This window comes from Trachypithecus francoisi, unplaced genomic scaffold (genome assembly GCF_009764315.1).
Source record: "Trachypithecus francoisi isolate TF-2019V2 unplaced genomic scaffold, Tfra_2.0 Lachesis_group2, whole genome shotgun sequence".
In the NCBI taxonomy this organism is placed as follows: domain Eukaryota; kingdom Metazoa; phylum Chordata; class Mammalia; order Primates; family Cercopithecidae; genus Trachypithecus; species Trachypithecus francoisi.
Genome location: NW_022681465.1, coordinates 151,851,336 through 151,865,143, shown reverse-complemented (window position 1 = coordinate 151,865,143; position 13,808 = coordinate 151,851,336). Strand labels below are relative to the sequence as shown.

Genomic DNA, 13,808 nt, shown 5'->3' with positions numbered 1-13,808 from the left:
TGGTCTCGATCTCCTCACCTCGTGATCTGCCCGCCTCGGTCTCCCAAAGTGCTGGGATTACAGGCGTGAGCCACTGCGCCCGGCCTTTTTTTTTTTAGACAGAGTCTTGTTCTGTCGCCCAGGCTGGAGTGCACTGATGCCATCTTGGCTCACTGCAACCTCGGCTGCTGGGGTTCAAGCAATTCTTCTGCCTCAGCCTTCCAAGCAGTTGGCATTACAGGTGCATGCCACCACGCCCGGCTAATTTTTGTTTTTTTAGTAGAGATGGGGTTTCACCATGTTGACCAGGCTGGTCTTGAACTCCTGACCTCAAAGCAGGTGAATCTGCCTGCTTTGGCCTCCTAAAGTGCTGGGATTACAGGCATGAGCCACCACTCCCGGCTAAATAAATATTTTTCAAAACAAAAATATTTAATGAGAAAAATGGCATCTTCAATGTCTGGCTTTATAAAAGCTGGATTCTCATATCTGCTTCTGTATTCAGTCAAATGCAAGAGTGTTTTGGTTGAAGAACATGAAGAAAATCTGGCTCAACACAGCTATGTTGAGCTATGTTGAAGTATATCTATTATACTTCAATAGATTTTTCAGATAACTGGATATTCCCTTCAATACACCAAAATCCAACAACTGTTAGTTTCTTAAAGGTTGAGAGCACAACTACAAAATGTCCATACTCTGTTATATTCAAATCCATTGGTCTATCACATACTTTCATTTTGTGTTGTTGTTTTAAGACAGGGTCTCGCTCAGTTACCCAGGGTGGAGTGCAGTATCTGCAATCACTGCTCATTTCAGCCTTGACTTCCCAGGCTCAGGCGATCCTCCCCCCTCAGACTACAGGCATGTGCCACCACACCCAGCTAATTTTTTGCATTTTTAGTAGAGACAGGGTTTTGCCATGTTGCCTAGGCTGATCTTGAGCTTCTGGACTCAAGTGATCCTCCATCTTTGGCCTCCCAAAGTGCTGGGATTATAGGCATAAGCCACGGTGCCCAGCCCTAATTTAAAAAAATTATGTGTAGAGACAGGGTCTCCCTATGTTGCCCAGGCTGGTCTGGAACTCATGGGCTCAAGCGATCCTCCTGCCTCAGCCTCCTAAAGTGCTGGGATTACAGGTGTGAGCTACCACACCCGGCCTATTATTACTTACTTTTTTTTTTTTTTTTTTCCAGATGGACTCTCGCTCTGTTGCCCAGGCTGGAATGCAGTGGTGCCATCTCGGCTCACTGCAACCTCTGCCTCCCGGGTTCAAACAATTCTCATGCCTCAGCCTCCTGAGTAGCTGGGACTACAGGTGCTCACCACCATACCCAGCTAATTTTTGTATCGTTAATAGAGATGGGGGTTTCACCATGTTGGCCAGTCTGGTCTCGAACTCCTGACCTCAAGTGATCCACCTGCCTTGGCCTCCCAAAGTGTTGGAATTACAGGCGTGAGCCACCACTTTCAATGGATCTTTTACACATGTATGATTTTGTAACATCATGATTGGTCATTTGGAAAACATTGGTTCACTGAACTGTGCAGATCTTTCAAACATTGACACATTTTTATTATATAATATAAAAAATATTTATTAATACCATGACTTATCTCATCAAAAAAGTCTTTAAAACTTTTAGAAAATTGTCAACCAGTAATATATACAATTTTCCAAAATTCTCACTTTTGCTCAAAGATTTGAATTTTATCATTGGAAATAAATATTGTCAGGTGTTTTCCTTCAAGTGACAGGCGCCAGAGAATATCTGCCAATATCCACATCTGAATTACCAACATTTGCCTGTCAGTGCCATTTTCAAGTAAAAATGGTGTTCTATGAAAACAAAAAAGGCCAACGCAGCTTGCAAACAAAATAGCTATGCTCCTTGAGACAACCAATGTACTTTGATATATAGCAGAAGTGCTCTGTGTATCTTTCTCATTTCCTAACATAGAATATTAAAAACACTTGTACTCAAGGGTCAAGTTTTAATAAAATTAATTGTTACTGCTTCATCAAGGATTCTTAATAAAATTGGCCTTTTCCTGCTTTGAGTGCCCAATGGGGAAGAATACATTTACTGCTAGTACAGTTTGATACCATTGCCTAATACTGTGCTGAGGTACCAGCGATCTTTGTTTTTTAGAAATAAGAGCTCACTTTTTAGAAATAAGTGGTGAGATCATAGCTCACTGTAGCCTTAAACTCCTGGGCTCAAGCAATCCTCCTGCCTCGGCCTCTTGAGTAGCAGGGACTACAGGCATGCACCACCATACCCAGCAGTACCAGCAAATTTTTACCCCCTATTGCTTTTGTACCATCAGTGCGAAAGGCAATATAGTGAAAAATAATACATTAGAATTATAATGAAGATAGTTTTGACTTCATGGATTCCCCTGAAAAGGTCTTGAGGGTTGCAGGAATCTATAGACCATACTCTGAGAATTGTGGCAATATGGCCAGGCGCGGTGGCTCCTGTCTGTAATCCCAGCACTTTGGGAGGCAAAGGCGGGTGGATCATCTGAGGTCAGGAGCTCAAGACCAATCTGGCCAACATGGTGAAACCCCGTCTCTACTAAAAATACAAAATTAGTCGTGCGAGGTGGCGGGCGCCTGTAGTCCCAGCTACTTGGGAGGTTGAGGCAGAAGAATTGCTTGAACCTGGGAGGTGAATGTTGCAGTGAGCCGAGATCAAGCCACTGCACTCCAGGCTGGGTGAGAGAGCGAGACTCCGTCATAAAATAAAATAGGATAGAATAGAATAGAATAGAATAGAGTAGGGTAGAGTAGAGTACAGTAGAGTAGAGTAGAACAGAGTAGAGTAGAGTAGAATAGAATAGAGTACAGTAGAATAGCATAGAGTAGAATAGAAGAGAAGAGAGTAGAGTAGAGTAGAATAGAGTAGAATAGGGTAGAATAGCATAGAGTAGAGTAGAATAGAGTAGAATAGAATAGAGTAGAACAGAATAGACTAGAGTAGAATAGAATAGAGTAGAATAGATTAGAATAGAATAGAATAGTAAAGTAAAAGTAAAGTAAAATAAAATAAAATATTAGCTGGGTATGGTAGCGCATGCCTGTAATCCCAGCTACTTGAGAAGCTGAGGCACAAGAATCACTTGAACTTGGGAGGCGGAGGTTGCAGTGAGCTGAAACCGCTCCACTGTACTCCAGCCTAGGTGATAAAGTGAGACTCCGTCTAGCTGGGTGGGGCTAAGAATTGGCTGGGTGTGGTGGCTCACACCTGTAATCCCAGCACTTTGGGAAACCAAGGCAGGTGGAATACTTGAGGTTGGGAGTTTGAGACCAGCCTGGCCAATATGGCAAAACCCCATCTCTACTAAAAATACAAAAAAAAAAAAAAATGGCCAGGCGTGGTGGTGCATGCCTGTAATCCCAGCTACTCTTGAGGCTGAGGCAGGAGAATTGCTTGAACCCAGGAATTGGAGGTTGCAGTCAGCCGAGATTGCACCATTGCATTCCAGCCTGGGCGTCGCAGCAAGACTTTGTCTCAAAAACAACAACAAAATTGTGGTAATATACCCGTGTATGTGTGTGTATATCAAAGTATAAGTGAAATATTTCTTCCCTAACTTCACATTTCTCTGAGTTAAATGCAACTCCCTAGATTTTGCCCAAAAAAGTACATTCTAAATTTTTTAAAATTTTTTCTTCTTAATTTGTTGGATAAACACATTAATAATAACAATAAAGATTTTTAAAAACAAAAAATCTACCAACTATCTAAAGTTTGGTTTTAAGGTAATAACTGGGGTGGTTTTGGAAAATAGTTGTTTGTTACAAAGGCATTACATACTCATTATAAACAAATTCAAACAATATATGCAGAAATAAAATGATATATTTCTAGTAAAAAACAAATAATTTCATTTTTTCCCCTACTTGGCAGTGTACCATGCACAATCAGCCTTCTGATTTTCTTCGTTCTTTTATTTATTTATTTATTTACTTACTTATGTATTTATTTATTTATTTATTTTTTGAGATGGAGTCTTGCTGTATCGCCAGGCTGGAGTGCAGTGGCATGATTTTGGCTCACTGCATCCTCCGCCTCCTGGGTTCAAGCTATTCCCCCCTGCCTCAGCCTCCCGAGTAGTTGGGACTACAGGCGTGAGCCACCACAGCCAACTAATTTTTTGTATTTTAGTAGAGATGAGGTTTCACCATGTTGGTCAGGATGGTCTCAATCTCCTGACCTCATGATCTGCCTGCCTCAGCCTCTCAAAGTGCTGGGATTATAGGCATGAGCCACTCTGCCTGGCCTCTTCATTCTTTTTAACAAGTACATTTTAGGTCATGTTATAACTGTACCACAGCTAACTTAACCACTTACTTATTGATGGACAAGTAAGGTTTGCTTGTTTGTTTGTATTGAGACGGAGTCCCACTCTTTTGTCCATGCTGGAGTGCAGTGGCATGATCTTGTGCACTGCAACCTCCATTTCCCAGCTTCAAGTGATCTCATGCCTCAGTTTCCCCAGTAGCTGGGACTACACGTGTGCACCACCTCCCCTGGCTTTTTTTTTTTTTTTTGAGACAGAGTCTTGCTTTGTCACCGAGGTTAGAGTGCAGTGGTGCGATCTCGGCTCACTGCAACCTTTGCTCCAAGGTTCAAGTGATTCTCCTGCCTCAGCCTCCCGAGTAGCTGGGATTACAGGCATCTGCCACCATGCCTGGCTAATTTTTGTATGTTTTAGTAGAGATGAAGTTTCACCATGTTGGTCAGGCTGGTCTCAAACTCCTGACCTCAAGTGATCCACCTGCCTTGGCCTCCCAAAGTGCTGGGATTACAGGTATGAGCCACCCTGTCTGGCCTTTTTTTTTTTTTTTTTTTAGAGATGGGGTTTCACCATGTTGGCCAGGCTGGTCTTGAACTCCTGACCTCAAGTGATCCATCCACCTCAGTCTCCCAAAGTGCTGGGATTATAGGAGTGAGCCACCATGCCTGGCCCTGACAAGTAAGGTTTTAATGAATGTCCTTGTACACAATTTTTTTTTTTTTTTGAGTTAATGTGTGAGGGTTTCTGTGCCACTTTTTCTCCAGAGTTGGAAATGGATTTGCTAAATCAAATCAAAGGGTAGGTGCACTAAAAAAAAAAAAAAAAAAAAGGAAAAGGACTGGGCACAGTGGTTCACGCCTGTAATTCCAGCACTTTAGGAGGCCGAGGTGGATGGATCACTTGAGGTCAGAAGTTCCAGGCCAGACTGGCAAACATGGTGAAACCCGGTCTCTACTAAAAATACAAAAATTAGCCAAGTGTGGTGGCATATTTCTGTAATCCCAGCTACTTGGGAGGCCGAGGCAGGAGAATTGCTTGAACCCAGGAGATGGAAGTTGCAGTCAGTTGAGATCACGCCACTGTACTCCAGCCTGGGCGACAGAGACTGTCTTTCAAAAAAATAAAATGAAGGCACCTCCAAACTCATTTCCCTAAAGATTGTATCAATTACACTACTGCTAATGGTATACACAGAGTGCAACAGGGAACTTGTGAGAGTAACTCTTGGGCATGAGCATTACCAGGCTGTGAATAGTGGTCAACCAGTGCTTTGAAGGGTTTTTAAGTATTTCTGAGCCCTTCAGTCACTCTCCAGGAATTCTAATATCCATTTGAAATCCCTGGTATACAGAAAAGTATTGCTGTTTTCTTTGGACTCTCTAGTATGGCTCCATCTTGATTTAAAATGTTGCCAGCTTATGGGTGGAGCCATTGGGACAGTTTAGGGCTTTAACCAAACTCCAGAGGCCACAGACAGGCCTGCCCATATGTCCTACATAACTCTGTAACAGTGATGCAATTCTTTTCAACTGATGAACCTTTTGCGTTGACTAAATCTCTGCTGGAGAAGTCCAATTTTGGCTGTTTTTCTTTTCTTTTTTTTCCCCTTGACACCAGAGGTGTAAATGCCAGGGTTTAAGAAGGGCTTCTAGGTGAAAAGTTTAAGAGTAGAGTCCTGACCAGTATATATCTTAATAGCTTCTGTGAGCTTATATCAGACTCATGTCTGGCCTAGACTTTCTACAAGTGTCCTTTTGGGGCCATAGCCACTTCCTTGGGAAAGAACACCTGGTACGTGGCACTGTTACCTGCCCTGCAGGTGAACACCATGCTGTATCTCCTGATTTATGGGACTGCCTTGATGAAAAAAGGGTGTGGCAAACTGAGTTGAGTTCAAACACTCCACAAGAGTGTCCAAGACTGAACTGACTGGGTCACTTATAAGCCCAAATTGCTCTTTGAGTTAGAGTCCTGGATCTGCTCCTTTCTCATTGTGGTAAGCAAGGATGTACTTCAGGTTCTCACAGGAAAAATCAGAGGGTAATGATTGGGTCATGTAAAATCACTTCAGAGATTTTATTGGGAGATACTGATTCTGATATTCACTCCTCAAGTTACTCCTCTATTTAAAAAAAATTGTAAGGCCAGGCGTGGTGGCTCACACCTGTAATCCCAGCACTTTGGGAGGCCAAGGTGGGCGGATCACCCTGGGTCAGGAGTTCAAGACCAGCCTGGCCAACATGGTGAAACCCCATCTCTACTAAAAATACAAAATTAGCTGGGCATGGTGACACACGCCTGTAATCCCAGCTACTTGGGAGGCTGAGGCAGGAGAATCGCTTGAACTTAGGAGGTGGAGGTTGCAGTGAGTCAAGATCACGCCATTGGACTCCAGCCTGGGCAAGAAGAGTGAAACTCCGACTCAAAAAAAAATGGAGGGGGGGGATTGTGAAAAACTAAAACAACTCAAGGGGTCTTCTGACTCAAAAGTGCTGATTCACTAAATGCCAGGCCACCATAACTTGTAAAATAAGAGGATTCTTGCTGCTGGGGTTGCTATCTAGCTGTTCTCTCATCAGAAAAAGTGCTCAGACCATAAGATTCAAAAGTTTCACCAATTCTGGGATCTTCTAAAGTCTGTGGCAGAAGGACATGGTACCAGCCAAGGAGAGCTTCTACAAAAGGTGGGTGTGGCTGTCTAATTTGCAGTGGTAAGAGGACATGTGAAAAAGGATGTTTGGGGTCACTAGCTTCAGGTTTACCAAGTGTGGGATAGAAGAAGCAGGGGGTTCACTGTAATGCACAAGATAGGGTTCTGGATTTCTCCAAGTAACCTATTGATTGTCAGTTCTTAGAACCCTATTCTTGTCAAAGAGCTTGTACAACTGTAGACGAGAACATCTGGGCTGAACTACACACTTAATGGTATTTATTTCTCAAAGTGACTCTTGGTTTTTCCTTTTTTTTTTTAGATAGAGTCTCACTCCACCGCCCAGGCTGGAATGCACTGGTGCAATCTCGGCTCACTGCAACCTCTGCCTCCCGGGTTCAAGCGAGTCTCCTGCCTCAGCCTCCCAAGTAGCTGGAACTATGGGCACCCATCACCATGCCTGGCTAATTTTTGTATTTTTAGTAGAGATGGGTCGTCACCATATTGGCCAGGGTGGTCTTGAACTCCTGACCTTGTGATACACCCGCCTCGGCCTCCCAAAGTGTTGGGATTACAGGTGTAAGCCACTGTGCTCGGGGGCTTTTCCTTTTAATTAGTACTGAAGTGAGAAAGCTCATAGAATTACTGGTAGCACTCATATTTTCAGTACAATCCTTCCAATGGAAGCAATACACAAAAATATTCACCAAGGACTCACCTGGGGGAAGAGTGGATTAATCTTCATTGTCATCCAATATGACCTTTCTGCAGAGAGATGTTTAACTTTTGCAAAAAGCAAAGCTACAACTTGATGTCTTTTAAAAATGTGGGCCAGGTGTGGTGGCTCACACCTATAATCCCAGCAGTTTGGGAGACTGAGGCAGGTGGATCGCTTGAGCCCAGGATTTTGAGAACAGCCCGGGTAACATGGCAAAAACCCTGTCTCTACAAAAAATACAAAAAAAAAAAAAAAAAAAAAAAAAAACAAAACAAAACAAAACAAAACCAGCTGGGCATGGTGGTGTGCACCTGTAGTTCCAGCTCCTTGGGAGGTTGAGGTGGGAGGATGGCTTGAGCCTGGGAGGTTGAGGCTGTAGTGAGACTGCACCACTGCACTACTCACTAACAGAGCAAGACCCTGTCAAAAAAAAAAAAAAAAAAGTTTTCAGTTACAGAGTTATAGTAAATCTGTGTTTCTGTTCAGTTGAAGGTTTGGGGGTTTCTGGCTGACTCAGCAATTAATGTTCTACCTCAGCTAAGTTCTTCTCATTGCTCTCTGAAACCAAACACATAAGGTAAATCCATCATGTTTAACTTTGTTGTTGTTTGGGTTTGTTTTTTTTTTTTTTGAGATGGAGTCTCGTTTTGTCACCCAGGCTGCAGTGCAGCGGTGTGATCTCAGCTCTCGGCTCACTGCAGTCTTTGCCTCCCAGGTTCAAGCGATTCTCCTGCCTTAGCCTCCCAAGTAGCTGGGATTATAGCAACCACCACCATGCGTGGCTAAATTTTGTATTATTAGTATTATTATTAGTAGTAGTAGAGGTGGGGTTTCACCATGTTGGCCAGGCTGGTTTTGAACTTCTGACCTCAAGTGATCCACCTGCCTCAGCCTCGCAAAGTGCTGGGATTACAGGTGTGAGCCACTGCGCCTGGCCTAAGACACATTTAGCTTGGAAGAAACTTTCAAACTGTCTTCCAAAGTGGCTGTACTGTTTTGCATTCTCACCAGAATGAGAATTCTTGCTGCTCTGCCTTCTTGCCAGTCATTGGTATTGCCACTTATTTGGACTTTAGCCATTCTAATAGGTGGAAATAAAAATTTAAAGAAAGGATCTTGATGCATAATGCCACATTTATTTTCAGTTTGTATAGATCTGGAGTAACTTTTGTTCCTATACTCTTTTGTTTCCCACATTTCATCAGGTGCAAAAGTTATACTGATTTTGTTGTTGTTGTTGTTGAGACAAGGTCTCACTCTGTCACCCAGGCTGGTGAATAGTGGTGTGATCATAGCTCACTGTAGCCTTGATCTCCTGGGCTCAAGCAATCCTCCCACTTCAGCCTCCGAAGTAGTTGGGACTACAGGTACACATCTCCACACTTGGCTACCTTTTATTATTATTATTATTATTATTATTATTTTGTAGAGATAGGGAGTCTTGCTTTGTTGCCCAGGCTGATCTCAAACTCCTGGGCTCAAGTGATCCTCCTGCCTTGGCCTCCCAAAGTGCTGGCACGAGCAACTGTGCCTGACCTTCATGCTGATTACACTTACTGACAGTTTCTTTTTCTCCATTCTGATAGCCACTTCCCTAATCCAGGTGTTCATTATCTCATACCTGGGCAAAAAGCTGCAGCCAGATTGCTTCTTTCCTACACTCCAGTATCTCCTTGTTCTAACCCAATTTACTCAATTCAGCTAAAAAGAAAAAGTTTTGTACTCTTCCTTTAACAATTTTTATTGTTTTTCGAAAACTATGGTGGGTGGCTTATTGAACCAAAGTTATGTATTTATTTTTAGTTTTATAGAGATGGGGGTCTTGTTATTTTGCCCAGGCTGGTCTCAAACTCCTGGGCTCAAGCAATCCTCCTATGTTGGCCTCCCAATATGCTGGGATTACAAGTGTGAGCCATTGCTCCTGGCCTGAGAAGGATATCTAAAAACCTAATAACATGGTTTGTGTATGAGAGGAGGTCTAGGTATTTAGTGGGGAAAGTAAAAAGACTCTTTTCCTCATTTTATATTCATGTTATTCTTTTTTCCACATGCCTGTTGTGTCAAATTGTTTTGTTCTTTTTGAAATTTGAACCATGTGAATGTATTAACTATTAGATTTTTTAATTTTTTTTTTGAGACAGAGTCTCACTCTGTTGCCCAGGCTGGAGTGCAGCGGCACGATCTTGGCTAACTGCAATCTCCACCTCTTGGGCTCAAGCAATTCTCCTGCCTCAGCCTCCTGAGTAGCTGGGATTACAGGGGCCCACCACCACACCTGGCTAATTTGTGTAAACTATTAGATTTTTTTAGTGTGAAATGACATGGTCTAAGAAACTAACAATATAGTTGGAGAAACCAGAAGACAAGTTTTAAATGTTTCTGTTATAAGGGAGGAAGATATATTTGATGGTAGTCAGGGATAACTTCACCTAGGGTGCTGATTAGCAGATTTATAAGAAGGATATAATGGTTGAAGCATGTTTACCTGATTGATGAATTTCCTCTGCTTTTGAGGTTGCCATGGAATTGATGTGATATAGTGGGAAGAGCATGGGTTTTGGGACCAAGCAGAAATAAATTCAAATCCCAGCTTTTCTATACACTGGCCTTATAACCTTGGGCAAGTTATTTAACAATTTTGAAGTTTCAACTTCCTCATCTACAAAATGGGTAAAATCTGAATAGGATCATTATAAAGGTTAAATGACCTCCAAGTGCAACCAATATGTTCCTTTACTTCTTATACAGATGGGCTGAACTGAGATGGATTGGCATATAGGAATTAAATGTCTGGAGAAAATGCAGGATGCATGTGAAAGAACTTCATGTAGCTAAAGTCCCTGTATCTATAATTTAGTCTGTCAATCTCATATTATGGGATTTGAAACCTCTTATTGTCTCAGAAGTTTTAGAAACCCTTGGGCTAGCTGGGCACAGTGGCTCACACCTATAATCTCAGCACTTTGGGAGGCTGAGGTGGGAGGACTGCTTGAGCCCAGAGGTTAGAGGCCAGCAGCCTGAGTAACAAAGGGAGACCCCCGTCTCCACAAATAATTAAAAAAAAAAAAAAAGCCAGGCATGGTGGTCCAATCCTGTGGTCCCAGCTATTTGGGAAGCTAAGGTGGGAGAATCGCTTGAGCCTGAGAGGTCGAGGCTGCAGTGAGCAGGTGATTGTACCACTGCACTTCAGCACCGGTGACAGGGTAAGACCCTGTCTCAAAAAAACAAAATAAAAAATAAAAATCCTTTGGCTCTACAGTTTTTATGTGTGGTTTTTTTTTTTTTTTTTTAGAGTCTTGCTCTGTTGCCCAGGCTGGAGTGCAGTGTCACGATCCTGGCTCACTGAAAGCTCCACCTCCCAGGTTCACGCCATTCTCCTGCCTCAGCCTCCCGAATAGCTGGGACTACAGGCGCCTGCCACCACGGCCGGCTAATTTTTTTTGTATTTTTAGTAGAGACAGGGTTTCACCATGTTAGCCAGGATGGCCTCGATCTCCTGACCTCACGATCTGCCCACCTCGGCCTCCCAAAGTGCTAGGATTACAGGCGTGAGCCACCGCGCCCAGCCATGTGTTCTTTATCCTTCTTGATCTGGAAGATGGTCAAAACAGAGTGCTTTGAAACACATTATAAGTAGACTCTAAATATTCCCACTGTCTTTTTTTTTCTTTTCTTCTTTATTCCATAGAGACTCAAAATTGCCAATGCTGACTATATTTCAAGACTATATTTCAAGTCATCATGGCAGGGTATTAGGAAAAGTTTTCAATTAGCAATAATCATTCCTTTGGCTATGATACTGCCACTAAGCAAATCTCTACTCCATTTTTTTTCCTGAGACAGAGTCTCGCTCTGTCACACATGCTGGAGTGCAATGGCGTGATCTCAGCTCACTGCAACCTCCGCCTCCCGGATTCAAGCGATTCTCCTGCTTCAGCCTTCTGAGTAGCTGGGATTACAGGTGCGCACCACCACGCCCAGCTAATTTTTGTAGTTTTAGTAGAAACGGGGTTTCACTGTGTTGGTCAGGCTGGTCTTGAACTCCTGACCTTGTGATCCACACGCCTCGGCCTCCCAAGTGCTGGAATTACAGGTGTGAGCTACTGCACCTGGCCTAATTTTTGTATTTTTAGTAGAGACAGGGTTTCACCATGTTGGCCAGGCTGGTCTTGAACTCCTGACCTCAGGTGATCCACCCACCTCAGCCTCCCAAAGTGCTGGGATTACAGGCATGAGCCATCATACCTGGCCTGAGTGTGATTTTATTTATCTATCAAATGTATCACTTGACATTGTGATGATTTATCAATGAGTTTTCAAATTTTAAATCCATAGGAATGTAGTATATATGGAACTATTGAATCACATTTTCTTTTTGAGACAAAGTTTCACCCTTGTTGCCCAGGCTGAAGTGCCGTGGTGTGATCTTGGCTAACTGCAACCTCTGCCTCCCAGGTGCAAGCAATTCTCCTGCCTCAGCCTCCTGAGTAGCTGGGATTATAGGTGCCCACCACCACGCCTGGCTAATTTTTTGTATTTTTAGTAGAGACATGGTTTCATCATGTTGGCCAGGCTGGTCTTGAACTCCTGACCTCAGGTGATCCACCCGCCTTGGCCTCCCAAAGTGCTGGGATTACAGGCATGAGCCACCGTGCCCAGCCGTTAAATCACATTTAATAGAGACTCTATAGAGCAGTCACCAAAATATAGGAGACTGGGAGTTCCTAATTCCCATACTGACTGTCAAACTACTGACAGGTATCTCAAGTAAAGGTCCTGGTGAAACAAAGATTATTGCTCAATCACATTTCTTTAGCTATACTCGGGGTTAGTCGGTAGGCACTGAGTAAAGAGAGTGTTTTCTTCTCTCTCAAATAAATTGAGAAAAATGTATATATATCCATATTTCCTTTCCCTGTGTCCTTGAGAGTCACTGCATTTGTTTAAAGAATTTAATGAGTTTGTTCAGGGAGTTGCCTCAGAAATTATTTTTGTATCAGTAGTAAGCATGACAAGCAGTTCCTTTGTAATGCTGTACCAGTCAATACCTGTTTTTGCCTAAGGATGTATCCATACCAATTCTGGATAATCCAGCTTTGAAGTGGGTTGGGCAGTGCTAGGTTTCTTTTGTTGGTGTTATTAGTTTGGGTTGTGACTTAGTCACACATGCCTTGAAAACTTAACAGCACTGAGGGTATAGGCTAATTAAATTCCACAAATGCTAACTAAAGCCAGTGTACATAGCATTTACATTAATAGTTATGTAGAATAGGTATAAGACTTTTTTTTTATTTTCTACAACTTATTATCTAGAAAGAACATTTAACTAACATGTTCTGCTCATAGAAAACACTATCCTTTACATGTGAAATGTCAAAATGAGCAATAACCAAGCCAAAGAAATGTTTATGATCTTCAAAATGTTTTTTAAATAAATGTTTGGCAGAATCAACTTTTAAAGTCATAAAAAAATCATTATATTCTTATAAAAATTTCAGATCCCAGTTTAAGGATGATGAAACATTAAATCTTGCACAGTTGAGATATATAAAGGCCTTTGTTAAAGTTGTAAGAGAGGAGAAAATGACTTTTTTTTTTTTTGGAGACTGAGTCTTGCTCTGTCGCCAGGCTGGAGTGCAGTGGTGCGATCTCAGCTCACTGCAACCTCCGCCTCCCGGGTTCAAGCGATTCTTGTGCCTCAGCCACCTGAGTAGCTGGGATTACAGGCACGCGCCACCACACTTAGCTAATTTTTGTATATTTAGTAGAGACGGGGTTTCACCATGTTGGCCAGGATTATCTCCATCTCCTGACCTCGTGATCCGCTCACCTCTGCCTCCCAAAGTGCTGGGATTACAGGCGTGAGCCACTGGGCCCGGCCTTTTTTTTTTTCTTTCAGCCAAATTCTGTTATCATATGGACATTCTCGGGGTCAAAGGATATTTCCCATACAAACCACCAGACTGCTTTTTTGGTGATCTCTGATTAAAGGATTAGATGGAAACAGATTTTTTTTTTTTAATTTTTTTGAGACAGGGCACCGCTCTGTCGCTCAGGCTGGAGTTCAGTGGCAGGATCTCGGCTCACTGCAACCTCTATCTTCCAGGCTCAAGGGATCCCTCCCGCCTCAGCCTCCTGAGTAGTTAGGATTAC

General features: G+C 42.8%; 1 non-coding gene across 1 annotated transcript; it reads right to left on the bottom strand.

Annotated features, from left to right (window-relative positions):
• Positions 1–11,335: 11,335 nt before the first annotated feature.
• Positions 11,336–11,472, bottom strand: LOC117066323. Its single transcript, XR_004430285.1, has one exon. It is a non-coding gene; the product is annotated as a U4 spliceosomal RNA (small nuclear RNA).
• Between the last annotated feature and the right edge of the window lie 2,336 nt (positions 11,473–13,808).